Here is a 26,362-nt window from a genome sequence, read left to right as displayed (position 1 = left end):
AGCAAACAGCCAGTGCAAAGGCCCTGAGGCATGATATGTGAATGATGGAGAACAAGGAGGCCACCGTGTCCATAGCTGAGTGAACAAGGGGAGAAGAGAAGAGGCCTGAGGTGACAGCAAAAAGATCCAGGCCCCTTCAGGGCCTCAGCAGGTGCTCAGCCTTCTCAATATTTGCTCCTTTTCCCTCCTCACCTTCTTCCTTTCGTGGTGTCCTTTCCTCCTCCTTCTTCTGCCTCTTCTCGTGCCTCCTCTACTCCTCCACAGACTGGAAGACATTCCCTCTTCAGCATAGGCTGGAAGGACCTGGGTCACTGGTCTGGGCAACAAACCTGGCTCTAGGGGTGAAGGCAGAGACAGGAGCCAAGAAGGCAGACTCCCTCAGTCTTTGCACAAGCTGTTACTTCTGCCTGGAATGCCCTTCCCATCTCTCAATCTGACCAACTATGGCCTTTGCCTTCAAGGAACAATCAAATGTCACCTCCTCCAGGAAGTCTGGGCTACCTGGCTCGGGAGGATGCCACTTGCCAGAGCTATCCTATCCTCCATACAGACCCGATCACAGCACTGACTGGCCTCTGCCTGCACCATTCCCACCAGGGGTATTTGTCCTTTCTCTGCACGGGGTGAGAGGCAGGGGGCTGCTGCTAAGTGGCAGAAAGGACAGCAGGAGAGCAACTGCCAATCATAAGGGGCTGGGAGACAAAATGCAGAGTGGACAGCCAATAGTTGGTGACCACGCTGTATGCCTTCTCGCTGTGTCAGAGGGCCAGTCCTACTTTACCCCACCAGCCACAGGTGGGGCACGGCACAGGCCTGGAGCCAGGGAGGTGGTGAGGAACAGAAACCCTCCAAAAACGGACAGCTGAAATGATGGAAGAGTGCTAAGCCTACAGAGAAATGTGCCCCCACCCCATCCCAGGCAAGAGCAAAAACCTGCACAGACCAGGGCAAAGGGAAGCCAGCAACTGCTGTTCAGTCTGCATACAGTTCCTTTCTTCTAGACACTGGCCTGCTTGCTTAAACACCTGTGTAGAGGCTTGGGAAGAAGAGTCTCCCCTGGACACCGGTGGTGTGTTTCTAGGAGAGACTTCGGACAGGTAGACTTGAAGGAAGCAGGGCAGGGTCCTTGAGTGCGCTTTGCCCCTTCACAGAACATGTGAGCCCCAGCCTCCTCATTTATGAACAGGGACAGTAACGCCCACCAGGCAGGGATGTTATGCAAATGAAATGAGCCAATGCGAGAAAAGCACTTACAACCATGAGAAGGGCTCGGTAAAGGTTGACGCTGGTGGTTAAGCAGACCAACAGAGTAACCCTAATGGGAAGCTTTGGAGTCGACAAAACCTATAGTGGGCCGCAGAGCCACATCTGGACTACATTCCCCAGCCTCCCTTGCAACTGGACAGGTCACATGACTTGAATTCTAGCCAATGGAATGTGAGTAGGAGTGATGCACCCATTCCAGGCGTGGGGAGTAGGGAGGTCACAGGGGAAGACTAAGGCCTTTACCCCATGAAGGAAACCGTCCACCAACCAGAAACTCACTATCCTCACGCATGGAGAATAAATTAATAGAAATATTAGGGTTTGTCTGTTACTGCAACTAGCCTTCTCCTAACTAGCACAGGGATCCACTTACCCATTTGCTCATTTACTCATTCAGTAAATATTTTTGAGGGCCCGTATGCCCCATATTGGGTGCTAGGGATACAGAGGGGTTGAATCCTGACCTTGTGGAGCCTACTCAGTGTGCAGAAGAATGCCGTCCTTAGTAAATACTAAGGGCAGTGGTGGTGGAACATGGAGGCTTCCCCGAGATGGGATCTAAGAGAGAGAGAGAGAGAGAAGGGAGGATAGAGCTCCAGGTAGATCGGTAGTGGTGAAGGTCTTGCGGGTGTGAGGGAACACGGGCGACTTCCTGGAACCAAGAGGAGGAGGAAAGATTGAGCCTCAAATGATCTGTCTTCATCGTGGCTCCCTTCTAAGTGTCACTACTCTCATCTTTAAAATGGAGACCACACTAATAATACTCTCACAGGGCATCTGGGCATCTGGATCCCAGAGGAGAAAACACCACTGGCAAGGGGCTGCTGGGTGCTTGTGCATTCCAGATATTACCCAGAGCGGGCAGAAAGGCCTCTGCCTGATGCCTGGGGGCAGGGGAGGTCAGCTCAGAAGGTGAGCAGGGCTGTCTCTGGGGCTCAGGAGGCAGGAGTGGGGAGGGAGAATTGCTGCTATTAAGGCTTCTGCCACGCGGGCTAAATATTAAGGATCGTCTCCAGCCGAGAGAGCCATTAGGCAGCAGCGGAAGTGCTGACTCTCTGGGGAGGCGGGCAGGACCGTCCCTGGAGGCAGCTCAGCGAGCTGGTGCTAAGAGCGGGAACTCTCCACTGACGGGCAGATGCTGGCTGCCGTTCAACCTCTTTATGAACAGGGACAGTGGAGATGGGCACTGCAGGATTTGAGGAGAGGTCCAGGAGGCCCCCGGGGGGCTTATGTGTTGGGCATTTCCCTGATGCTTGATGCCAGCCTGTCTGCTGTCTCCAGAGGTCAGAAGCAGGAAAAGACGTACCAGATCTAGAAAGTATACCAGTCACCAGGTACCTAAAAGGAGACAGGCAGGCAAGGGTGCCTCTTGCAGTGGGACGCTGCCCCAACTCACACACCTGCTGTGGCTCTCCAGCTCTCTGCCATCAGCATTCAAGGCTCTCCATGACTCAAGCCCCCCTCTGCTCACTCCAGCATTACACACCTTCGTGCCCCAGCAGCTCCCACTGCCGTGCCTTTGCCTTTGCTGTTTCTTCTGCCAGGGACGCCAGACTCACCTCCCATTCCCTAACATCTCTTCTCTCATCTTTTAAGAACCACTTGGAGTTCTAATCCTGGCTGAGTGAGTTGGCCAAGCAACCTCCCCTCTGATACTTAGCTTACTCATCGAGAACATGCGGAAGCTATTTCCTACCTCACAGGGTTGTTGGTGCAAATGAAACACGACAACGTATGTGAAAAGCACCTAATGGCATGTGGCGCAAACCAGTTATTTAAAAAGCAGACCGGAAAAAAAAAAAAAAAAAAAAAAAAACCCAAACCCAAAAGCACTTAGCAATAGTACCTCCTCCAGGAAGGCTTCCCTGACCACACAGCCCAGTTTAGGTTAGGTACCTTCCCGTTGGTCCCTACCTTCCTGGGCAACCCGTGGCTTGACACCACACAGGACAGCCATGACTTATCTGGGCATCTGTGTATAGCCCCACTAGACTATGAACACCTTAAGGTCAGGGACGTTCCTGGTGAATGGCAGGCCACACGGTCAGTGTTGGATGAGAGGGTAAAGAAAGGGTGGATGGCACTGGCCCAACCTCAGACTTCTCATGTATCCCAAGAGCTAAAAATGTAAGCTTGATATACCCCCTGGGAGGTGAGAGGATAGAGTCTCAAATGCTCTGGAACCCCAAGATTCTCAGCTTCTGTGTCCAGGACCAGCTTGCCAGGACAGTGCTCGGTCATCCGCCCTCCAGTTCTGCCCACAACAGTCTTGACCTCAGCCCAGGCTCCCATCTCCATCCCAGGCTGCCGCTAATGGCAGCTTCCAGGGATGGGGACAAGCCTACTCCTTCTCCCTCATCCTCTGCCAAGCCGTCGGTCAACCAGTGGCCTAGTGCCAAGCAGCCAGCCAGAGCTCAGAGCTGGCTGGAGAGGGGGTGATAAAGCATCCCAGGTGGCCCCAGGGGCTCGGGGAGGAGAGGTGCGGGGGGTCCGTGAGCTGTCTCTATTTCTTCTAGAAACCTCAGGGGTACTGTGCATTTACCCAAACAAGGCCACAGTGACACAAATCTAGCAGTCCTCCTGCTCTGGGCCAGAAGGCTGTCAGCTCGAGGCCCTGCTGGCTATCTCCCCCACCCAAAGCTCAGATAGGCAGTTATGGATGTCTTTGATTAATAAGAAATGGGGGCAATGAATTAATCATTATGTAATAAATGCAGTTTGTTTGGCAGCCATATCTTTCAAAAAACATGGCTTGTGTGTGTGAGAAATAATGAAGGGGTCCCTCGATAAACACATATGGCACTCTGGGGGAGGGTGCAGTTTTTGCCCCAGGAGCCCTTTACTTGAGGGGAGGCGGTGACAGCCACCGGCATCTACAGGGTGGAGGAAGCACCAGAAGTCCACAGAGGGACAGAGGCAGGCAGGCAGGCCAAGTGGCAGCAGGTGGGTGGAAATCGGACATAGAACGGTGGTGGCTTGTTTTAAACCCCTCTGGGCGGGGGTCCTGGGCTCAGCTACGTTCTCCACCCTCCTGGCCAGCGCCAGGGACAAGCCCGGCGGCTTCCCTCGTCCTGGGTCGGCTGCCCGCCTCTCTCTAAAAGAAGAGGCATGAACAGATGTTTCCTTGAATCGGGAAAATAACGTTGGCTCCCAGATGGGCTGCGTCGCGGAAGCGCGTCCTCTCCCTCCCTCCCTTTGTGACAAGGTCTTTCTTTCTGGGGAGCAGCTGAGCGTCAGAGGGTGGTGGGTGGCGGCAGTGGCACCAGCGGGGCATCTGCCGGCTCGGTCATCACCCGCGTCCCTGGAGGAGGACTTGGAAAGCACAAAGGCCTCCGCCCGCTGCTGTCTGCAGCGCGGGTCTGCCAGGTGCCGGTGGAGGGCATGCTGCCCGGAAAGGGGGAATGGGGGGCCGGAGGGCCAACGCTCCCGAGCTAGGAGCCGGCCGCTGCCTGGGCGGGAGGAAGGCGGCGCCAGCCCGCCCCCCCACGCCGCGCCCGCCCGCCCACGTCAGGAGCCGCGCACCGTCCATTCCGGGTCCTCGCCCCAGACCCCGCCCTCCCCGCCCGCGTCCAATCGCCGGCGGCGGCACAGCCGCTCCCACCCCCGCCGCCAGGCCCGCCCTCCCTCCGGCCACGTCCCGGCCACCAGCGCTGCTCGGCGGCGCCCCGGACCACCGCACGCGCCTCCGGGGGGGCTCCCTGACCCCCCTCACCCTCCTGCAAGCTCTGCCGGAGGGCGCTTTCAAACACACACACCGGACCAGGTCATTTCCCTGCTTCAAAGCCTGCGGCGGCTCCCATGACTTCCAGAAGAAAGCCGAGGCTCTGGCCCCGGCGTCCAGGGCCCCGCGCCCCCCCCGCGCCCTGTCCCCAGCGCACACACGCTGCGCGCCGTCGCCAAGCTCTCACGGGTGGCTTCGCACGGAGGGGCCGAGCCAGGCAGTCCTGCCGGGATCCCAAAGCCCGCGTGTCCCCGGCCACCTCCCTCCCTCACCCCGAGGGCTCTTCCCGCTCCCCGGGTTTTCTCTACCTAAACACTTCCAAGCGTTTGTGCAGGCCCAGTTCAAAACCTGCGACCCCGCCAAGCCCTTGCCGCTCCCCCACCCGACCCCACCCCGCACCCACAGTGAGCTCCTGCCTTTGTGCACCCCCTCTTACCTCATCGCCTTACAGCGGGCTCCCCATCAAAGGCTAATTTATCAGGTTCCAATCAGTCTCCCCAACAGGACCCAGAGCGCCCCCTAAAGGCAGAGCCGGGGTCCGAGTTGTCTCTAAATCCTCAGGGTTCCACACACAGTAGGCTCGCTATGAAGATTTAAGTGTGTGTGCGTGTGCACAAATGCTCGCGCGTCCACGCGCAAGCACACGCGCGCGCGCGCGCGCACACACACACACACACACACACACACACACACACACCATCCAAAGGCGCACATTAGATAAGGAAAAGTACTGGCCTCCAAGGAACCTCTGTGCTGAGCAACTCAGACCGATTCATGTACCTCCACTACTTCCTTTTCTACTTAACAACCATCACGTTTCGTCTTTTGTAATTAAAAAACTATTTGGAATAAAAATCACACCAGGGCCACCCTGGGGAAATCACCTGGTAAGGACCCGGTTCTGCACAGGGGCTCGCCTCCTTGGCTACCACCACTCATGGCCACCACCCTGGGTGTGCCAAGATGATCAGACCCAGTTTACAGAACAGCCAACAGAGGCTCAGTGCAGGGAAGGTCACCCAGGTCAGAGGGGCTGATATTTGAACCATGGGGAACCTGAAACCTACAATACTCCAGACTGCAACTGGGTCCCCCCTCAAGACAAGTTGGCTATCAGTCAGAAAGGGGGTGATCCTGGCAGTCCCAACGGGACCCTAAAGTCAGCACAGACACAAGCATCACCATTAACAAAGTCACTAGTGTCTGTAAGCAAAGTCTCTTCAGCATTCACTGTATGCCAAGAACTGTGCAGGGGACAAAAAGGTGACCTATGTCACCACCCAAACCAGAATCTTAGGAAGCAATATCTCCTGCTGGTCCCCTCCCCATTCTGAGCCCATCAGCTCTCCCACCGCCCAGCTGCAAAAAGGACCAGGCCCTGGTCACCCTAAAAGATGTCCCTGATATTGCTATGCCTTGTATTGGTTCTTGATCCAGGCTGGCACACAGCGGTCCCCAAGGGGTTTATTAGAGTTCTAATTCCAGACCACCCCCAGGGACTGTGATTTGGGCAGGCCCAGGGAAGGTATGCTGGGCATTTCTGTGTGTCTCTTCCCAAGCACCCAGCCAGATGAGCCCCAGGATGCTCCCACGTCTGCTGGCTAAAGTAGAGCACACGGTGCCTGGGACATGGATGTGGGGCAGGGAGGGGTTGGGAAGGGTGCCTCCATGCCTCCACACTGGGGTCAGCCCCAGAAAGGATGCTGTGTGTGAGATCTGCTTGCCAACATGCCCTGGCATTTCCAGTGGCATAAATCAGTCTGACAGTACCCAGGTGCTGGCAGTGATGGCTGCTGAGGGGCGGGGCAGCTGGGCTCCTGATGTTGTTGCTGGGGGGGTGGGCAGGGAGAGGCTCCCACCCCTCTGGAACCATGGGGGTCCCTGGTACACTGAAGGGGTACGAGAGATGTTTGGGTACGAGTCCAGATTTGTCCCAAATCACAAAGGCTACCATTGATCAAGTGCCCACCTGTGGTATGTATTCTGCCTACACAAGCTTGTTTAAAACTGGGACTGGAATGAAGGTATTTGTAACAGCAAAAAAACGCTGTCACGCTGTCCCCATGTCCACCCTGCAGAGACAGGGCACTTACGTGAGGCCCTACTGTGTGCTTCCTGTGGCCCAGGCTGGGGAGCGGGCCAGGGGAGGACTGACTACAGAACAGTGTGTGTGGAAGGTTCCCCCTGGAGGAAATCCCAAAGTGGACCCAAGGCACAGAATTCCCAGGGAAAGGAGCAAGGGCTCAAGGATGGGGCCCCTGCCTCTGAGTCTGGGGACTCGGACATGGAGCTCTGGGGACCTGAAGTTCCAACTTTACACACTTCTGTTTTGTCTTAAAAAAATAAAATAAAATAAACACATATTTTTTAAAAAGATTATTTTGGGCAAGTTTCCAGTGAATTCAGTGCCAGGCGTGGTTGTGGGGCGGGGGCAGGCTGGGGAGCTGCGAGTGGTACAGGGTTGGTAAGTCCTTCCAGATAGGTGACTTCAGACTCCGGAGAGCACAGATTTCATCCGTGCACTCATGCGTTCATTCATTCGACAAAGATCCAACCCTCTGAGCATCCTGCCAGCTACCCCAGGCCTCAGCAATAAGAATTCATGCATTCATTCATGCCACAAATATTTATTAAGTGTCTGCTATGAGTCTTGGGGCCTTGGTGGTGAGCCTGGAACCATGGCTGGAGGCCGGGCTGGGGGTGGAGAGCCCACAGCACTGCCTGCCATCTGCCCCCGGGGTCCCCGTACAGAGTCACTTTTGGCCACAGGAGCCCATCCCCTAGACCCGAGCCGGCAGGCACCCAAGATGGGAATTATGGTCTCTGCTAAGAGACACTGACATGAAGCTGGTTACTGCCTTTTCAGCAAACGTAATTCCTTTTTATTAGAAAATTAAAGGGTAGGACCAGCTTGCCAAAAGCCAAAAGAGCTGAAATGTGCTTTCCTAAGATATGCAGCGTCTGATAAAACGGATTTGCTTGTCTCTCTCCTTTTCCACCGTCATCTCCCCTTGGCCAGCCTCGCCTCCATTCACGCCCCTTCTATTGGCACCGCAGCGATGGCCGTGAGCTTGGTGGAGGCCAGCAGGCCCAGCACCCAGGGAAGGGATGTGGGGAGCGTGCCTTTGTTTCCCTGGCACAGGACAGGGACCGGGTGCTCCACGCTGGGCCCTACTCCCCAGGTTTAAGCCTTTTTAGAATCACCTTGGGGATTCTCTAGCTTTCCCGAGATATGAAGGCTGCCCATGGCCTCTGCAAAGCTGAGGATGTCAGGAGGGAAAGGCAGGAACAATAATGGCCCCGGCTCCCAAGAAACGAGCTCATCCATCTGGAGACCCACGAGCACGCGGAGGGAGCAGCGGAGGGAGGCGGGCAGGGCAGGGCGCCGAGGAAAGGACCAGTCCCTCACTGCCCACACAAAAAGCAACTATTCAAAACCACCCAGGGAGTTCTCTCTTATTGAAAAAGTCCTTGATTCTTCCCTTTCTGCGGCAGAACTCATGAACAAGGGCCCCATCTTATTAATGGGGTGATGGAGGGGCCCGGGAGGGAAGATCCTCTCTTGCGCAGGAAGGTGGCCGAGCCCTCCCCACGGAGCCGGATTTTCTTCCCACTAATCTTTCTATTTCTTTTTCCCTTTCTCCTTTTTTCCCCCTCTCTGCTTCCTGGCTTGGAGGGGACCTCAGAGGGTGGTGGGGAGGACGGGAGTGACACGTGTGAGTGCATAAAAGTGTGTGTATGTGTGAGAGCGTGTGTGCCTGTGTGTGTGTGTGTCCACGCATGTTGAATACTAAAATGACCACCAGGCTCTTGATGTTCTAGTGGGTTAGTGAGAAATCCGGTCTCAGGTGTGTTGGCCCCTGCCCTATCCTTAAGCATTTACCCACCCCCCCTTCACCCCCCCACCCCCCACCCTGGTCTCCCTCTCCCCTATTCAAGGGCAAATCCATTCCCTGCACTCCTTCCTTAAGTAACAAAAGGCAGAGATAAAGTTCCCTTTCACCTGCTCTGACTGAAGCTTTGGCTTTGGCACATCTCCTAGAGACTGCTTTGTTCTGAGCGAAAACCAAGAGAGGGGGGTCTGCCCTGAGGCCTGCCAAGGTGGGCCAAGGGTTGGGGGGTCAGAAATAAATCCCAGAGCACTGTGCCACAGGCCTGCACTGCCTGAACCTCTCTTCCCCGGGAGCTGTGCTCTGCGGTTGCCGGTTCGAATCCCAGCCCAGGCAGCCCCATGTAAGTCCTTCCACTCTCTGGTGGCAGGGGTGGGGGTGGGAGGCGGTTCCTGGCAGACATGACACAGTGTCAGGTCCCTCTCCAGGCTGGCCATCTCCAAGGCTGAGAAGGGGTGAATGTGGCGCATCACGGGGGATAGTGACCCTAATTCTCCAGGTTAGGGCTCAGAACCTCGGGAAGGTGGTGCAGAGGAAGAAAGCACAGCACTGGTACCTGGGATCTCCAGGGTTTCTCTGGATGGAGGAGGGGAGGAGAGCAGCTGGCCACAGGACTACAAAGGTATGCATTTCTGTGTCTGCACACTCTCTTTGCTCCTAAACACGGAGGTCCCTGAGGGTCTCCCAAGGCTCCAGGTGGACACCAGAGCAGCACGGGGTCTGACCCATGCAGGTGAGCGATCCCACGTCCTCTGGGATGCTTCCTGCTTCCCCTCAGTGGGTAAAGGGAGTTGTCTGTGACCGTAAGGTGACTCATGATAGCTCTGCAGGCTCTGTGCTCGTGGGGGAGGGGCTGCCCTCTCTCTGGACCCAGGGTGACGAGGTCAGCTCAGCAACCGACTGACGGGGCTAGACTGGCGCCTGGGAGCCACCCCAGGTGGCCTCTGGGGTGCCCCTGCTGCTGCTCCCCTCCACTCCCTCTCCCCCACTGCCAGGAGAACCCAGCCCAGCTCCTGGCGGATGGAGGCTTAAGGCCTCAAAATCCCCAAGCAGTGGGCCAAGGCAGGCCCCCATGGCGGCGGGAGGTCAGAAGGGGCAGGTATTGGAGCTGCCTGGAGCTGAGCCAGAACAGAGCTCCCCAAGGGGGCCATGACCCAGGCAAGTGGCAGCCATTCTGCAGCTGGGTCAAGCTCAGGCTCCAGGGCCCTCCACCCCGACCCCTGCTGCCAGACTGTCTCTGCCATCCTCATCCCTCCCCCATCTCTCCCAGCGTCTGTCCTCCTCCTCCTCTCTAAGAAAAGGACTACGAATGCGGTGGCACCTTCTTCCCTTCCTCAGCCCCTGGAGCTGACTTGTCCCTTCCACACATCTGCTTTTCTCCTCTTCTCCTTGGAGAACAGCCACAGACCCCTGCCACCTCCATCCCTCCCACGGAAGATGTGCTGTGAGCTTTGCCATCCAGGGGTTAGGCGAGACACAGGGACATGGACTTGCTGAGCAAGGCTCTCACCTCAGTGGGTTTTCTGGAGAGCTCTTTAAGGATGTGTGATGCCCAGTGTGTGCGCGTGGGAGCCACATGAGTGGAAAAGGCAGCCACCTCCCCATTCCTCTCCAGGTCCTGTCCTTACTCCAAAAGGCCTTAGCCTCCCTTGTCACAAAACCTGCCCTCCCAGGGGTGGAGGAGGCGCCAGGTGGGGAGCTCCCCTGACAGCCACTTCTGGGTGCCGGGAAAACAGTGTCAGTCCCAACACAGATGACAGCGCTGCCATTCCCTGGGCTCCTACTGCTCACAGGGGGCCGGCCTGGCCTGCTCAGGCTGAGGCACATTTCTTCGTAACCACAGTGAGCCTGGGACAGCCTGGGCTTGGGGTCTTGAGCACCTGGCAGCTTCTTTCAGCCCTGAAAGCGAGCTGACCACAAATCCCATTTCCCAGTTGGGAAAGACTGAGACCCTGAGGGCAAGCACCAGGGCCTGGGGGCGGGGACGGCTACAGCTGCTCGCTTGTGATGGGGCCTGTTTTGGCCTGAGTCTGGACAAATGTGGGCAGAAGCTGAAAGCCTGGACGCTTAACCTGAGTACCTCAGAGCCGCCGCTCAGAAGCTCAAAGAGGGGTGGACCCTTAGCCTGTCTGGAGCCCATAGCTTCCCTGCCCCCCTGCTTCCTACTGCCCCCCTCTTCCACCAGCAGACAGGCCTCAGGCCCTGTGGGGTAGCAGGGACCACCCAGGTAGAGAGAGAGGAAGGGGGGGGGGGAGAGAGAGAGAGAGAGAGTGTGTGTGTGTGTGTGTGTGTGTGTGTGCGGTGACCCAGCGCCCAGCCCGGATGCTCCGCCCAGCCTGACCGCAGCTGGGAAAACAGCCTCCTCAGCTGCCCCCACCAGCCACAGCCCACCCCACCCCACCAGGCCAGCTGCCTCACCCAGGCCTGAACCAGGAACTGGGCCTGCCGCCATCATGGCCTGCCCCGCCTGAGTCACAGCCCCCCAGGCCACCCCCTCAGATCCCTGCCAGATCTGGGAGGAGGCAGTGGCTCCCCCCAACCCCAGTTGCCCACTCCCTCCTGCCACCCTGGCTCAGAATCGGTCAACACAGGCGGCCGCCCATGGTACACCTGCCTCAAGCCAGCCGTCCTCTTCCTCTCGACCTTCTCCCCAGCCATCAGGTGAAAGGTTCAGCTTTTTAACTGCAGTTTGCCATAACCGGCCTGAAGCAATGCCCCCCACCCTGGCCCCCGTCTCCCCAAGTGGCAGCCCTCCACCCCATGCCCACCACCAGAGTTTGGGGCCTGGAAGCTGGCACTGCCTCCCAGCTTCTGGGGGCAGGCAAGAGGTCTCCCCACCCTCTCCCACCCCACCAGGCGCCCTCCCCTACCTCACACTTCTGAGGCAGGATCACTGAGGCTGAAATTTCAATTAAGGAAGAGAAATAATTACTCCGGGGCTCCAGGCCGGCTCAAGTGGCGACAGGCCTCTATGGCCGCCTCCTTGGAGTTTGGGGGGAGGCGGCCTGGCACACCTTCCCCCGTACCCCCCCCCGACGATCAGCCTAGGCTAGAGCAGGAACCTTGGCCTTCACCCATGTTCAGCCTTGTACACCCCCACCCCCCTGTTTCCTTCTGTTGAAGCAAGGCCAACCTCAGGGCTGCTTTAAGGTGGGGGGGGGGTGTCGGATACTGGCTCGAGAGAGGGAGGAGGCTCCTGGCAGAGCGGGCTGGGGAGCAAGCCTCAGATGGCTCCAAAGAAATTGAATTAAATTAAATTTAACCATTCAGTCACTGCCTATTCCTGCAGTGAGCCTGGAGGCTGCCAGGGCCCCACAAGGATGGGGGTGGGGGCCCCAAGAACAGGACTGAGAGGGCTCTGGCCTCCCTTGGGGAGGACGACAGCACAAGGCTGGTAGGGAAGGGATTGTTCTGGAAAGGTCCTCAGAAGGTCTGCTCCGCCACTTACAGGAGGAGTGGGCCTGGGCAGGAGCCTCTCCTCTGGACCTCAGAGGAGACCTCATCTCCTGCGAAACAAAGGTCACAGGTAGGCGGATGTTCCTGGGCCCTCTAAGAGACGCGCCCCCATCTACTCCTCAAAAGGCAAACAGTCAGCTTTAGCAATGGCCCCCTCATCTCCAGAAAACACCACCTCCAGAAATATCCCATCTTCGGTACCCTCTGAGAATGACAAATTTCCTCTCCAGAAATGCTTGGTTCGAATCCAGAAATGTTCAGCTCCAGAACATTCCATCTCCAGAAATGTTCCATCTTATCTCAAAAAATCTTCTCTCATCTTCAGATACAATCCATCTCCACAAATGCCACTGCTCTGTATAAAGGCTCCATCTTAGCTCCAAGAATGTTCCATTTCCAGAAATATCACATCCCATCTCTAGAGATGTTCCACTTCAGCTCCAAAAATATCTCAAATCCAGAAATGCCCTATTTTATTCCCAGAAATACTCCTGCATCATCTTCAAAAACACTCCATTTCTAGAGGTACTATAGTTTATCTCTAGAAATAGTCCATTTCCAGAAATGTTTCATCTCTAGCAATGTCTGGAATCCAGAAAGACTTCAACTTTACTCCAGAAAATGCCCTCCTCTATCTCCAGAAATGTTCACACCTCATCTCCCAAAATGCCACTTCCTCTTCAAAATTGTGCCTCCCCTTAAATGGTTTCCATCTCCTCTCTAGAAATGTTCACATCCTGTCTCCAGAAGCGCCATGTCTCGTGTTCTCACGTTCTCAAAACATGCCATCTCTGGAGATGCCCACGGTAGCTCCAGAAAGGTCTCCCTGTCAGGGAAGACAGGGATTCAGAGACTCAGAAACCCACCTCCTGCAGGACCTTCCAGGGAGGGGCTGAGTAGTGACCAGGAGGCCACCTCTTGCTCTTTTGCTGTTGTCCTTATGGTCTCCTGAGATCCCTTAGCCACATGCTGGGCCTGCTCTTGTGCCCAGAGCAAGGATGAGGTCAAGACCAGGGTTGGCAGGTGTCAAGTTCCCTGTAAGTGGAGGCGTGGGATTTGGGGCAACTGGGAGCCCCTGAGTTCTGAACTGGGGGCAAAGGTGGTGATGGGGGTCTGGGATGGGGAAAAACAGACCAGAAGGAGTTGGCGGTGGTGGGAGGGGCTCTGCACGCACCCCCACAGACACACCCTGGCCACAAACACATCCACCGGCCCAAGTGCATTCGTGCGCATCTGATGGTAAACACCTGCGTAGTGCAGACGCCTGTGCCCCCAGCCCACCTGCCTCGGCTCAGAGCCACGTGCACTGCACACTCTCTGCACGGACACTCACACTCCGCGCTTGCAGCCCTCCCCACGTGAGTGCACGGCACACACACACAAGCACACACACGGCGCAGACACACACACACGAGTTCAGCGTCACACATACGCTGTGACACAATATCAACCTCATCCCCACGCCCTGGGTCTCTCCAGGCCAAGTTCAAGGGGGCAGAAGCCCTTTGTCAGTCCCTCCAGTGAGTCTGGTTTAGGAAGATGGAACAGTCTTGGGAACTGCTGTGTGTCAGCTGGGGGAAGGGGATGCCCCATGCCAGGACTTGGGCTTAGAAGGAACTGCAAGTGACAGGAAGGTACAGACAGACGTCTGGCCTCTGCTCACCAGAACTTGGGCTTAGAAGGAACTGCAAATGACAGGAAGTTACAGACAGACGTCTGGCCTCTGCTCACCTGTTAAGATGGGGCACTCCTGGCCCCTTGGAGCATCCCAGGCCTCCTATGGGCAACTCTATTTTTATTTTTATTTTTATTTTTATTTTTTAAGATTTTATTTATTTATTTGACAGAGAGAAATTACAAGTACACTGAGAGGCAGGCAGAGAGAGAGATAGAAGGAAGCAGGCTCCCCGCTGAGCAGAGAGCCCGATGCGGGACTCGATCCCAGGACCCTGAGATCATGACCCGAGCCGAAGGCAGTGGCTTAACCCACTGAGCCACCCAGGCGCAACTCTAAATGACACAAGTTCCTCTTTGGGTGGAACCCAAACCATGCGCTGTCACCTGTGTCCACACCACTGCTTTCTGGAGTCCCAAAGCCCATGCCCTGCTGAGAATCCGCCTGGGGGGTTCTCTTCTCTCTGTCCCCAGACAGGTAAGGAAATAAGGGGCCTGGAGGTGGCCCAGTACCAGCACACACATGGGCACGCTCACATTCACACTCACACATGCAGGCACAGAACACACCTCCATGCCCCAAGCCCACACACAGGAACAGAGGAAGCAGCCCCTGGTCTGCAACCAGGTCTGCCCTGATGCCTCTGGGCGGAAGGTCTCGGAGCCTCTAGGTGTGTGGGAGAGGCAAGAGCCCAGAATCCATGATCTCTACTCCCAGCAGCACTGGTAGTTCTGGTCTGCTCCCCCAGGACGGTAATTACCATTTCTTAAGCCTCCTGATTTAGAATCAGCCTCAATTAACTGAAACCTCCCAAGCCCCCTTTTGGGATCCTTCGGGACCAAGGGCAAATGCTGAACAGACCTTGAAGGTGCCTTTCAGTCTGCCCTCAGCATGGACCCTTTTGCCTTACCACCTCACCAACTGGCCAGCTCTTGCCTACAAACGGGCTCCTGTGTCTGTCCCACCATCCCGCTCACGGTCCCTTTGCATCCTGGACACCATTCCAGACCTCCTTCTCTAGGAACTGAGACGCTCACTCAAAATGTGAGGGAATAAAAAAGGCCAAACAGTCCAGCATGATCTGAACAACACGTGGTCTCCGGGCACAAGATGGGAGAGCACTGGAGGCCTGGCCTCAGCGTGGAGAGGTGAGCCCCCACAACCGCCCCCGCCCCGCCCCCGCTGGCATCCCAGCTCCCAGGAGCAGCAGGCCTTCTGGAGAGGTCTGCATTGGTATTCTCTGTCCCTCACAGCCCAAATTACACCAACTCTCCTGGGACCCTTTTATAGCACGTTGTCGCTTCAGCAAAAGGTTATGTACGAGCACATCGAAATCCCTCCCGCATATTAACTAAAAGAGCATTTTTTAAAATGCACAGGAAAAGGCAGCTCACCGAAGAGGCAGTTTTTAGAGCGTCTTAGATCAGAACGAGCCCCCGTGATCCGTCGTTGAGCATCGGAGCCCTTGTCCAAATTCCGCCCTCGCTGGGACCCAGGGCAGGTCACCTCACCTCTCTGTCCTCTGCTTTTCTCCGTCCAGTGAGAGAAAGGAGAAAAGGCCCCACAACGGTGCACTAGTCAGGGATGCTGCCAGGGCCCTGGGAGTGAATGGAATGAATGAATCACGTTATGGGACCAAGACAGTCCAACTGGCCTCATGTTCAGGCTTCACCAAGCACGCAGGCAGCAGGCAAGGAAAGCTCCGTATTTCTCAAGTATCCTGTGCCCTTTTGGACCTCCCTATCTTTCCCCAGGCAGTTCCTGCACCTGGGCCACCTTTTTTTTTTTTCTTTTTCCCCTGCCTGGAGAATTTCTGGAGAACACTTTCAAGACACAGTTTGGAATCAGTCCTTTGGTTCTGACATTTTACGGAGAAGGTTCAAAGATGGAATCTGCCCAAGAGTGGAGAAAGCCGGGACGCCGGGATCGGAACCGAGGGCTAGGCAGGGGGGCAACTCTGCCCCGAACCAGGCAGAAGGTGGCAGCCCATGTCGGCTCTGTCTGCAGCCCCCTGTGGGCGTGCGGGTTTTTAGTTTCAGAGAAACAAAAAGTAGATTTTTTTAATGTGAAATCCCAAGTTGTATTTAAGACCCTGGGCGCAGCTGGGGCTAAGCGTCAGACTTGGTTTTGGCTCAGGTCGTGCGTGATCTCAGGGTCATGGGATCAAGCCCCCCCGTCAGGCTCTGTGCTCAACGTACAGTCTGTTTGAGATTCTCTCTCTCTCGCAAATAAATAAATAAATCTTTAAGACCCTGTGCTGGTCCAACAGCGCCCGTCTGAGGCCGTCACCAGCCAACAATCTCTGGTCTGGGTTCCCAAGCCCTGGAGAAAGGGAGGTCTGGTCACAGAAAGGCGGGGGGCAGTGAAGGGCGGAGTAGGGGGAGTTAAGTGCAGGGGCAGAACCTGATCTTGGGCCTCTCTCCTGTCACACAGGGTTGATCCCTTTGCCCACCTTTCGCTAGCACGTGAGAGCTGAAGCCCCCCTCACACGGCAAAGGGCTCGGAAGGTCCTGCTGGGATGAACAACGGAGGGCGGGTGCAGAAATTCTTGACGGTTACCTACCTCCGCTGTCAGGATGTGCCCTACTGGCCAATCCAATGGTTCAGGCTACAAGGAACCCTAAGATTATCCGAGCCTTTTACTGATGAGGAGACGCTCCGGAGAAGAGCAGCTCTTGCCTGGCCTCCCAGGGCAGGTAAGTAAGTGAATGACAGCGTCAGCCTCGGATGGCTGACTCCCTTCAGTCACCGCGGTGTGACCCATGATTCTCCTGCTCCTCCCACAGACAGAAGACCTCAAACATGGGGAGCATCAGGTAGGGTGCCAGAAGGTCTGCCCTGCTGGGTCCCCCACCAGAGAAATCCAGCAAGAAGGGCCATGCTCTGCAGGGGCCTGGAGCCTGAGTTAACGGGCTGCTGCCTCCATTTCTTCACCGGTGAAATGGGGATGGCAGGACCTAAGCCCCGCAGAAAGGGGTTGAAGACTGGAAATAATCAAGTGCTCAGGGCCCAGCACTGGGGAGGCCTTGCACTGAGTCACAGGATTCCAGATATCACCCGGATCAGCCTAGACCACGGGCCGCCCTCATCCCCCGTGCTCCTCCTCCTCCTGTCTTCTGTGGGGTTTCCGGGTACCACTCCTCCCTCTCTGTGCCGAGCCTTCTTTTAGGGAATTACAATCTGTTGGGCTTTAATTACTGGTCCCTGAGGAGTTCCACCTCTTTCCCCAGCGAGAGGTAATAATCCCTCCCAGGGCTCAGACAGGCAGGGATGGGGGGAGCTGCTCGGAACCCAGGCAGGAGTCTGGAAGCAGGGTCAGGCCCCAGCTTCCCTCGGGAGCAGGTCCAGGAATAGCTCCATGCAAGGAGGGCCGGGTCAGACCCCACCACTCAGAATCAGAGGCCTCGGTTCTGGGGGGGGCATGGAGGCCCAGAAAGGCTCACAGCAGGCCGAAGGTCACAAAGCCCCACGGTGGGGGTGGTTGGGGGCGCTTTTCTGATACTCCCTGCCTTTTCACCTCATGGGCTCATTTTCCGCCTCAAGCCTGGGCTCCAGCTGTGCTCCCTGCCTCCAGGATAAAACCCTTCATGGCAGTCAAGGCCCCAGGCTCCTTTTCAGCCTCCACTCCTGCCTCTGTCTCCCACCTCTGACCTTCTAGATCTCTTCTGACTCTTTCGTGCCTCTAGGCCTCCCAGCTCGCTGTCCAGGACTGCAGTCCCTTCTGTGGTCAAACGCTTCCCCCTCCAGACCCAGGGTCCACATTCCCTTGGCTGGGAGGCCCACCCCCGACTCTCCCGGGCATGGCCTGAATGTGCCTCATCTGGGCTGTCAGCAAACGTCTGCTGAACGCTGAACGAAGGACTGAAGGAAATGAAACTCGACTTACAAACCAGGTGCCCGTCAGATGCCCGCTGCCGCCCCTCCCTGCTGAGCCCCGTCAATGGCAGCAGCTGTGGGAAGTCGGTCGTGCGTGTAGAAGACGGGTCAGGCTGACCTGTTCCCAGCCAGGCTGCGGCACCCCTGTGTGCGAGCTCTCGGCGAGAGCTCCTACACCCTCACTGCGAAGACCACTAACGAGGGCCAGGGCGAGTGTGGGTTAGGCACAAGGCTGGCACCGTGCATGCTTCTCAGGGCCCTGCGGACTGAGGTTCAAGGCCGGGCACAGCGGGCGGTTGTAGAACCCCCTAGGCTCTATTCAGGTGACAGGCTGGGGCAGGGCTCACACTCGCGTGTGTGTGTATGCGCACACACGCATGTCTGAATTTGGCCACAGGTGGGTGGCTGGATTAGGTGTCAAGAGGCACGAACCAGGAGGCGTGATGTGAACATCTGAATCCTGGTTCCTAAGAAGGTGGGTGACAGGCACACCGGGCTACAGCCCCAGATGCCGCTCTGGCAGAGCTGAGCGGCTGCACCCCGCGAAGGCCAGATGGCCCCCTCATTAGCTCTGCCCATGGGCCCCGCGGGACTGAGAGGTTGCCGGCCCCTGCATTATGCAAACATGAGTTCAGCCTCTGATCACTCCCACAAGGTAATAGGTTTGCATTTTAAGCAGGGCTTTCAACACTTTGACCCTGGGCTGTGACGAAAGGAGTCATTTCAGGCCCTGGGAAAGGGTTTTTGGGGAAAGCAGATATCCCAGGAGTCACAGTGCTCCCGGGAGGTGGTACCTTGCAGGGTGACCTGCGGTGGGCACAGCCTCTATGTGCTTCAGCTCAAAGGGTTTTTGAGGGGATAAGGAACATCTGCCCGCCTCTCTTCCAATTGTGACCTTGGGAACAAGTGGCTGCTGAGTTTTTGGGTCCCATCTGCCTCATTCTAATGACATCATTTCTGGTCCTGGCACCCTCCCCTTGGACAAGGTCCCCCTAAGAATGTGAAACTTGGTCCAGGAGTACCATCCCCTCCCTCTCCCCAGACACTCTACCTTTGAAATGCTTTTGGGGGGGGGGTTTCCTATGAAAATCTTAGCTCCCTGGAGGTTTCTATTGAAATGACAGTCACCTCAACCCCAGGATGCCTCCCAGGAAGCATGGAAAGAGTACAACATGTCTCTCTCCCAAGAAGCCAGCAAACCCAAGGCCCCTGCCGCATTAACACACAGGTGCCCTGAACGGACAGACGCACAGATGAACGCTGATCGAGCCCCTCTGTGTGTCCCAATGCTGGCAGACGTTTGAACAAACTTGACCTGGTTTTCCTTACTCTTCTGGCAGTCCTGTCAGGACAGAGCATGACCCCCATGGCCCAAAGGAGAAACTAAGGCTTGAAGAAGAGGAATAAGTCCCTGCTTGTGGCCAGCGCTCTCACGTGCTTTTGGGTGTGGCTGCCCTAAAGCGGGGTGTCGCTGCCCTAAAGCGGGGTGTCCTCCTCTCTGAGAAGCCTGGTCTGGGCACACATAGGTGTGTGGAGCGGGACGGGATAAGGCAGGGGGCCACCCTTTTGGACAGCTGGGTCTCCACACATGCAGAGCTAAACCAGTTCCCGCAAGCACCTATCACTTACAAACCAAGACAACACTTGATCCTGGGGCATCAGCTGAGGAACCCTGGCTGATTACTACTACGGGTACTTTCAAGTCCCACAGCCTTTGCAAGGCTGATTGAGGGTGAGATCAGTAAGGCAGAGTGTGACAAGGCCCAGATTTTTTTCCAAAAAGGTCTTGGTGGCACATACTCAGGAATATGGGTACACGGTGGCCAGCTGCAGGCACTAAGGGGCACCTGTGGCTGGTCTGCTATAGAATTGTCAGCCACTTTTCTTTTTTTTTTAAGATTTTATTTATTTATTTATTTGACAGACAGAGATCACAAATAGGCAGAGAGGCAGGCAGAGAGAGGGGAGGAAGCAGGCTCCCCACTGAGCAGAGAGCCTGATGCAGGGCTCGATTCCAGGACACTGGGATTATGACCTGAGCCAAAGGCAGAGGCTTTAACCCACTGAGCCACCCAGGCGCCCCTTGTCATCCACTTTATGGGGAACAGTGAGAGGGAGGGGAGGCGGCCCTGCCCAGGATGGCGAAGGTGACACGAGCCAGACCAGAGCTGCCTAGGGCCAGCGAGTCATCTGGCTCCCCACATGAATGGACACCACAGACTTATGCCTTGTGCAGCTTGGACCTCAGGAAGGAACAATCTCAGGGGGACAGGGAAGATAAGAAGGCCTGTCTCAGGTCCCCAAGGTCCTGCAGAGGGAGGACCCCTCATCATAGGAGTCGGGGGCAGCTGGGAACTAGGTAGTGGGGGCTGGGGGGATCTGAGGCTTAGGGTCAGAGAACTGGGTCCAGCCTGGGGTCCCTAACTCCTGGCTCTGTGACATCAAGCATATCACCACAAGCACTGACTTTCAGGATCCGTGCAAATGACAGGACCAGTGCCTGGCACATAAGTGGGGATCTATGGAGCCTGGTGGCTGCCAACCAGCCCCTGGGAATTTGGTGGTGGTGGCGGCCTTTAAAATTCAAAAGAGAAGCTCAAATCTGCCTTGGGCATAGAACCCCAACACCTGACCACTCAGTCCCCCCACCCTCCCCAGGTGTGCTCCCCTCCATGGGCTGCACCCTGCAGCCAGACCCTGCCCCAGTCTCCATCCTCTGGTCTCAGTCTCAGCCCTCCCGGACGGGGGATGTAAGCAGGAATGGCTCAATCAGGATATAATCGTTTTTAATTAACGTGCGGATCATTTCACAGGCTGATCTCCTTGGAGACCAGAGGGAAGACGGTCTTTTAAGATTTTCTCTTGCCTCCCCCCGCTTCCCAGTTGAAGGCCGCCCCCCCTTCACCCACCCAGCCGCAACCTTGAAAGGAGCACAAAAGCCTGCTGCCTGGATCCCTCTTGGGGCCATTAGGGGGAAAGTGTGTGCTCACACACACATAAACACGCACGTGCCCAAGCTCAGGGGCGTGCTCTCCCCCCACCGGAAATGCACAAATGGGATCAGAGGCTCACAGACATACGCGCACCCCCACAGACGTGGCACACACAGGGATACACACAGATTGGTGCACACACACACATATAGACATGCATGCAGGCACACGTGCCCAAGCTGGAAGACACACAGGCCCCTTAAGAAATATACAAACAGGGTCCAAGACCCATGGACAAGGGCACACGCGTGTGTGCGCGCGTGCACACGCACACACCCAGGCTGGCAGGCAGACCGACCCCCACACAAACAGGCTCAGACACACATACACAGACACACACGGATGTGTATGCGCGTTCACGAATGCGTTCCAAAGCACAGACACACACTGCAGAAATGCCCAAACTCCCCACACTCATGGGAGGGGTGCGCTTAACCTCCACAGCCAACTGGTGTCCCGGCATTGGGAAACAGAAGGTCCCTGTCCTGGGATAGGAAGCACAAGCCACAATCACCTTGCCCTCTAGAAGCACCCAGGGCCCCAGCCCTCTCCCCGGGGGTGCCCTGCCGCCTGCCCCACAGGGAAACCCAAGAACACAAGCCTTGGAGGTTTTGCCTCCCTGCCACCCACCTGGTCTGGATCCTTCCGTTCCAGAGCCTGGCCAATGGCTGTTTCACTCAGCTCTCGTAAGAGCCCACCCTGGACATCCAGCCTTTCCTGCCAGCCAGCATGGGCTAGCCCTGACACCGGCAGTGGGAGAGCTGTCCCCCAGGCTCTCCCAGCGTGGGGGGGCGGGTGCTGCCCAGTGAGGGGTGGGGGCCAGCTCTCTCCTTTCTTTCTTTGCATTTTCTTCCCTCCTGACCTCCCCTCCCTCTTTTTTTTTTTTTTTAAGAATTTATTTATTTATTTGATAGGGAGAGATCACAAGTAGGCAGAAAGGCAGGCAGAGAGGGAGAGAGGAAGAAGCAGGCCCACCGCCAGCAGAAAGCCCAATGCGGGGCTCGATTCCAGGACCCTGAGATCATGACTGGAGCAGAAGGCAGAGGCTTTAACCCACTGAGCCACCCAGGCGCCCCCCCTCCCTCTTTTCTAATCCCTCCCTATCTCCTCTTCCTCCTCTCCTTCCTTCTGTTCCCCTTCCTCCCCAGGGGCCCTCCTGAGGTCAATCTAAGATCAGAATAAGTTTAAAGATGACCCTGATCCTTCCCTGCTCCCCCACGGTGGCTATCTGGGCCAACACCTGCCCCCCTCCCATCAAGCTCCTGAACAGACCCCAAACTATGTCTTTGGAAAAGTAAACTGAGGCACAGGGGTAAGGGCACAGTCATGGGATCCACGATTTGGATCCTCAAATTTCCTTCTGGAGAATGGGATGGCAAAGAGGAAGAAGGAGTTTTTTTGTTTTTTTTTTTTAAAGATTTTATTTATTTATTTGATAGAGATGACAAGTAGACAGAGAGGCAGGCAGAGAGACAGGAGGAAGCAGGCTCTCCAAGGAGCAGAGAGCCCGATGCGGGGCTCAATCCCAGGACCCTGGGATCATGACCTGAGCCGAAGGCAGAGGCTTTAACCCACTGAGCCACCCAGGCGCCCCAAGAAGGAGTTTTGAGGAGGGGCAACAGGGCGCCCACACCGGCCAACGACAGCCTAGTAATTTCAGTGGCCCAGGAATCCGTGGACAGGGCCAGTGTGCGTGACACAGAAAGCATGTGACAGTTTTAGGAGCCTATCTGGTGTTCCAGCTGACAATGCCAAGGGCAAGCTTGGTGCTTCTCCTCTCTTGGGGTCTCAGCCCCCTCCCCACCTGCGAAATGGCCAAGGTCAGCCTACAGGATCCCTAGGAACTCTTCCTACAAACAGAGACCACAACGGCAAATCAGTAGCTGGTTCTTGGCTGCTGCAAGGCTCAGCAGCTGCTGTGTGACCTTGGGACTCACTTCCCCTCTCTGGGCCCCGGTTTCCTCCCCTGTCAAAGAAGGGGACTCAGACAGGTGATTCACTGCCAAGGCTCTTTTCAGTTCTGACAGAAGGTTCTAGACTGTGAGGAAGCAGAGCGAATAGTGCCCCACTTCTGGAAAAATGAGAAGCCCATTTCTTCCACTGCAGGCATGCCGGAGTCTTCAACATCGGCCACGTCATTTTGAGGAAATCAGCTCAAACATCACACAAAAAAGTGCTCTGTGCAAATACACTCGCTACCTCGTTCATCAGGAGCATCCTGAATGTTGAACAAAAGGGGACTATTAAGTAAATGATGGCACGTCCACCCGATTGGAAAAGCCCGAAGACATGAACCGGGGTGTTTATGCTGGTTACAAAACAGGAAAAGGCTCCTGTTCGCCAAGGAAGAAAGCAGGATATACATCTGAATACAGAGAATGGCCACAAAGTCTTTAAAAAACAAACCAAAGGCGGGAGTCGAAAAAGACTGTGAAGCACAACATCAAAATATTAACATTGTCATAGCCCGCTGACAGTAACCTTGTTTCTCTTTCTCTCTGTTTCAGGTTTTCTCTGAACCACATTTTAAAATGTATATGTCGGGAAGGCTTCTTTTTTTTTAAATGTCTAAATGCCTCCAATTGAGAAACTTTCCCCTTTCTAGTTCATTCATTTATTCATTCATTCATCAGGGATTCATTCACTCCTGTGTTGGTCCAGCCAAAGCTGAGTGCCGGTCGTTTGCCAGACCCCAGGGCTCTAAGATCCGCAGGGAACACTTCTCACCTGCAGGAAACAAATGCGTGTGTGTTGGGGGCTGGGGGAGGGGGAGACAACCCCACAAATAACTCTACACCAGGGCACTTGTCCCATAATGGGGCCCACTGAGGGAGCAGAAATCAATCCTGTCTCTTTCAGCCCTGCCTCCCCCTGGCCTCAGCCAGGTCTGCCCTCAGCTGCTGGGGTCTTACAGTCTGGCCTATGGATCAGACACTCACCCTTAACTGCTAAGCCTCCAGCTGTGGGTGGTTAAGGGTGGGGGGAGGTGGTGAGCGGGGCAAAGTGTAGACCACCCCCCTCCCCGCCAGCCCAAGGGCGATTCCACTTCAAGTTCCCTAACCTGACCCCTAATCCGGCTCCCTGGCTGCTGTACCCTCCCTCCGCTGATTTCTGCTCCCCCCCCCAACCAAGGTCCCTAAGCAAGGCACCACCCAGCCAGGTCTTGTCCCGCTGCCTGCGGCTGCTGAGAAGGAAAGCACAGAGTATGGAATCTGCTAGCTCCTGTCAGCCAGTGTCACGCTGTTAGCACGTCAAAGGGTCCGACAGTGTGTCCCTGCTGTGTGGGGGCTGACAGATTTCTGGGGACGGTTAACTCTTTATATTCTTGGACCAAGCCACAGAACAGCCTGAAAACGGTCCACCACCCACCCCCACAAGGTGCCTCCCCTCTCCCCCCAGGAATTCCCTTTTTAAGTAGGGAGAAGGATTCCCTTCCCCTGCCTGGGTTGCCAGCTTGGGGGTCCCCGGGCATGGCTCCCTACCCTGGAAAGAGAAAGAGGAGGCGCCCCCTTTAGCTCCCTCCCACGCTCGCCTGGGAATCCAATTAAGGCAGATTTCCATTGACTCTTCTCGGCCCCCACTCCTGTTCCAACTAGCCCTACACCCGTTCCACAACCCCCCCCCCCCCCGCAAAGGAGCAAAAGGATTTTAGGCGCTTAGAGTGCCGAGAAGCTTCTGACCCTGCGACCCCTACTTGGCGTTGAGCAGCACCCCCCCTTCAGGACTGCGGTCCCCAGAAAAATCTCCGGTCTAGCAGTCCCCTCCTGCGGCCCCAGTGGGAAAAGGAGAAGTTCCCACCACTCCCCTCCCCATCCCTGAGGGAGGGGGCAAGGCGTCCGGATCTCCGGGTCACGGGAGCAGCGTCTGCTGTGGATCGCAGGAGACAAACACTCCGTCACACACACACACATCACCCTCGGGATCACCTCTGAAGCCCGCATTGTACAGGAGGGGAGGAGGCCGAGTTGCGGAGAGGAGGCTGAGGCTGGGGGGGGGCCCTCCGACGTGCCTGAGGTCACCAGCCAATCAGCAAGCCCAAGAGGGGCTAGAATCCACGACCCCCGGCCGAGAACCCCACCTTGCCCCCGCCCCCTCCCCCGCACAGCGCCTTCCGACGTCAACGTCTCTAACCCAAACAAGCCCCTCCCCCAAGAAGTCCTCCCTCCCTTTCCCCTGCTCTGGGTCAGCAACCCCCAGAGAGACCCAGCTACGACCCCCACCCCCGACGGCAAGGCGCGAGATTTCATTGTCAGCCCGGCCATTCCGGCGCGCGTGAGGCGGGGGTGCAGGGCAGGGGGGCCGTGTGGCAGGCTATGGCGCGGGGAGTGGGGAGGGGTCTCCAGGGGAAGTGTTTGAAGCTGCTCCTCCAGCTCTGTCCAGATCCGGAAGCTGCCGGGGGAGGGAGGAAGGCGGGGGTGGGGAGAGCGCGACCTTAAGCGCTCGCAGGCGGCGAGGAGGGGCCTCGGCGGCCGGAGGAAGCGCCGGGAGGCGTCGGGGGCGCCGAGTCCCTGGGGAGGCAGCGCTCTCGGGAAGTTTCCCACCGGTTGCCCGGAGCAGGACAGGGTGCGCAGACGGCCCTCTCCGGCCTGACCGGCTCCAGCGCGCAGATTGCGAACTTGAGCAAAACTCCTTCCGTCTCCGGCGTCCCTCACCTTCCTATTAGCGGCCACCAACCCCGCCATCTCAGCCCCCTGCCTTCCACCAGTGCCACAGACCTCTCATCAGTGTATTGTGGAGAAAAGGGGAGGGGGAAGTCCCCAACACAACCAAACTGCGGCCACACACACACACACGCACACACAAAGGAAAAAAAAAAGGAAACAAACAAAAAAAGAAAAAAAGAAATTCCTTCTCCTGAGACCGATTCCCTCAAACGGCGTGGAAAACCCCCAAACAGGCAAATCTGCAACTCCAGCCAAGATCGCGGCGCGGCGGGAGGGGTGCTCGCGGCCGGCGGCCACCACCGCCGGCAGCCCCGGCTTTGGGGCAGGTCTGAGCGCGGCGGCGGCCTGGGGGCTCCGGGAGCCCTCGCACCCCGGAACGGCCCCCCAAAGACACAAAGCTCTGCCGCCAACAATACCTGCGGGCTCCTCCTGGATCTCCCGGGCGCCGGCGCTGCGCGTCTCGCCGTCTCCCTTTCCCCGCGCCGTCTCTCTCCTCCTCCTCTTGCGCGCGCTCTCCCCCTCGCCTCTTCCAGAACGCGGCGGCCAGATGAGATCCTTGGGAGAAAAAAATGTGAGCGCTCGCACGATTCCTTTCTCTCCGCCCGCCGCTCGCGGCGGCACCGGGCTCGCTCCTTTCTCCCTCGCGCTCCCGCGCGCGCCGCGCCTCTCGCGCCCCGCGTTTCCGTCTCAGCAGCCCCTGCGAGCGCCCTCAGTAGCCATTATTCACGGGCCACCGGGGGACAGGAGGTAATTAGAGACCGCCCCGTGGCCGCATCCACTCGGCAAGCGCGATGCGGGCGCGGGGTGCGCGCGGGGAGGGG

General features: G+C 56.8%; 1 protein-coding gene across 1 annotated transcript in view; it reads right to left on the bottom strand.

The window, feature by feature from the left end:
• RAI1 (retinoic acid induced 1) overlaps positions 1-26,362 on the bottom strand; it is a 117,989-nt gene that overhangs the window by 53,381 nt on the left and 38,246 nt on the right. The window contains exon 2 of the mRNA XM_032321427.1: positions 25,958-26,096. The gene's annotated coding sequence lies outside the window, so the exon portion shown is untranslated. The remainder of the gene's footprint in view (positions 1-25,957; positions 26,097-26,362) is intronic.

The sequence above is a fragment of the Mustela erminea genome, chromosome 18, assembly GCF_009829155.1.
Source record: "Mustela erminea isolate mMusErm1 chromosome 18, mMusErm1.Pri, whole genome shotgun sequence".
NCBI classification, from domain to species: domain Eukaryota; kingdom Metazoa; phylum Chordata; class Mammalia; order Carnivora; family Mustelidae; genus Mustela; species Mustela erminea.
Note: the sequence above shows the minus strand (reverse complement) of the source record. Positions and strands in the feature narration are given on the sequence as shown.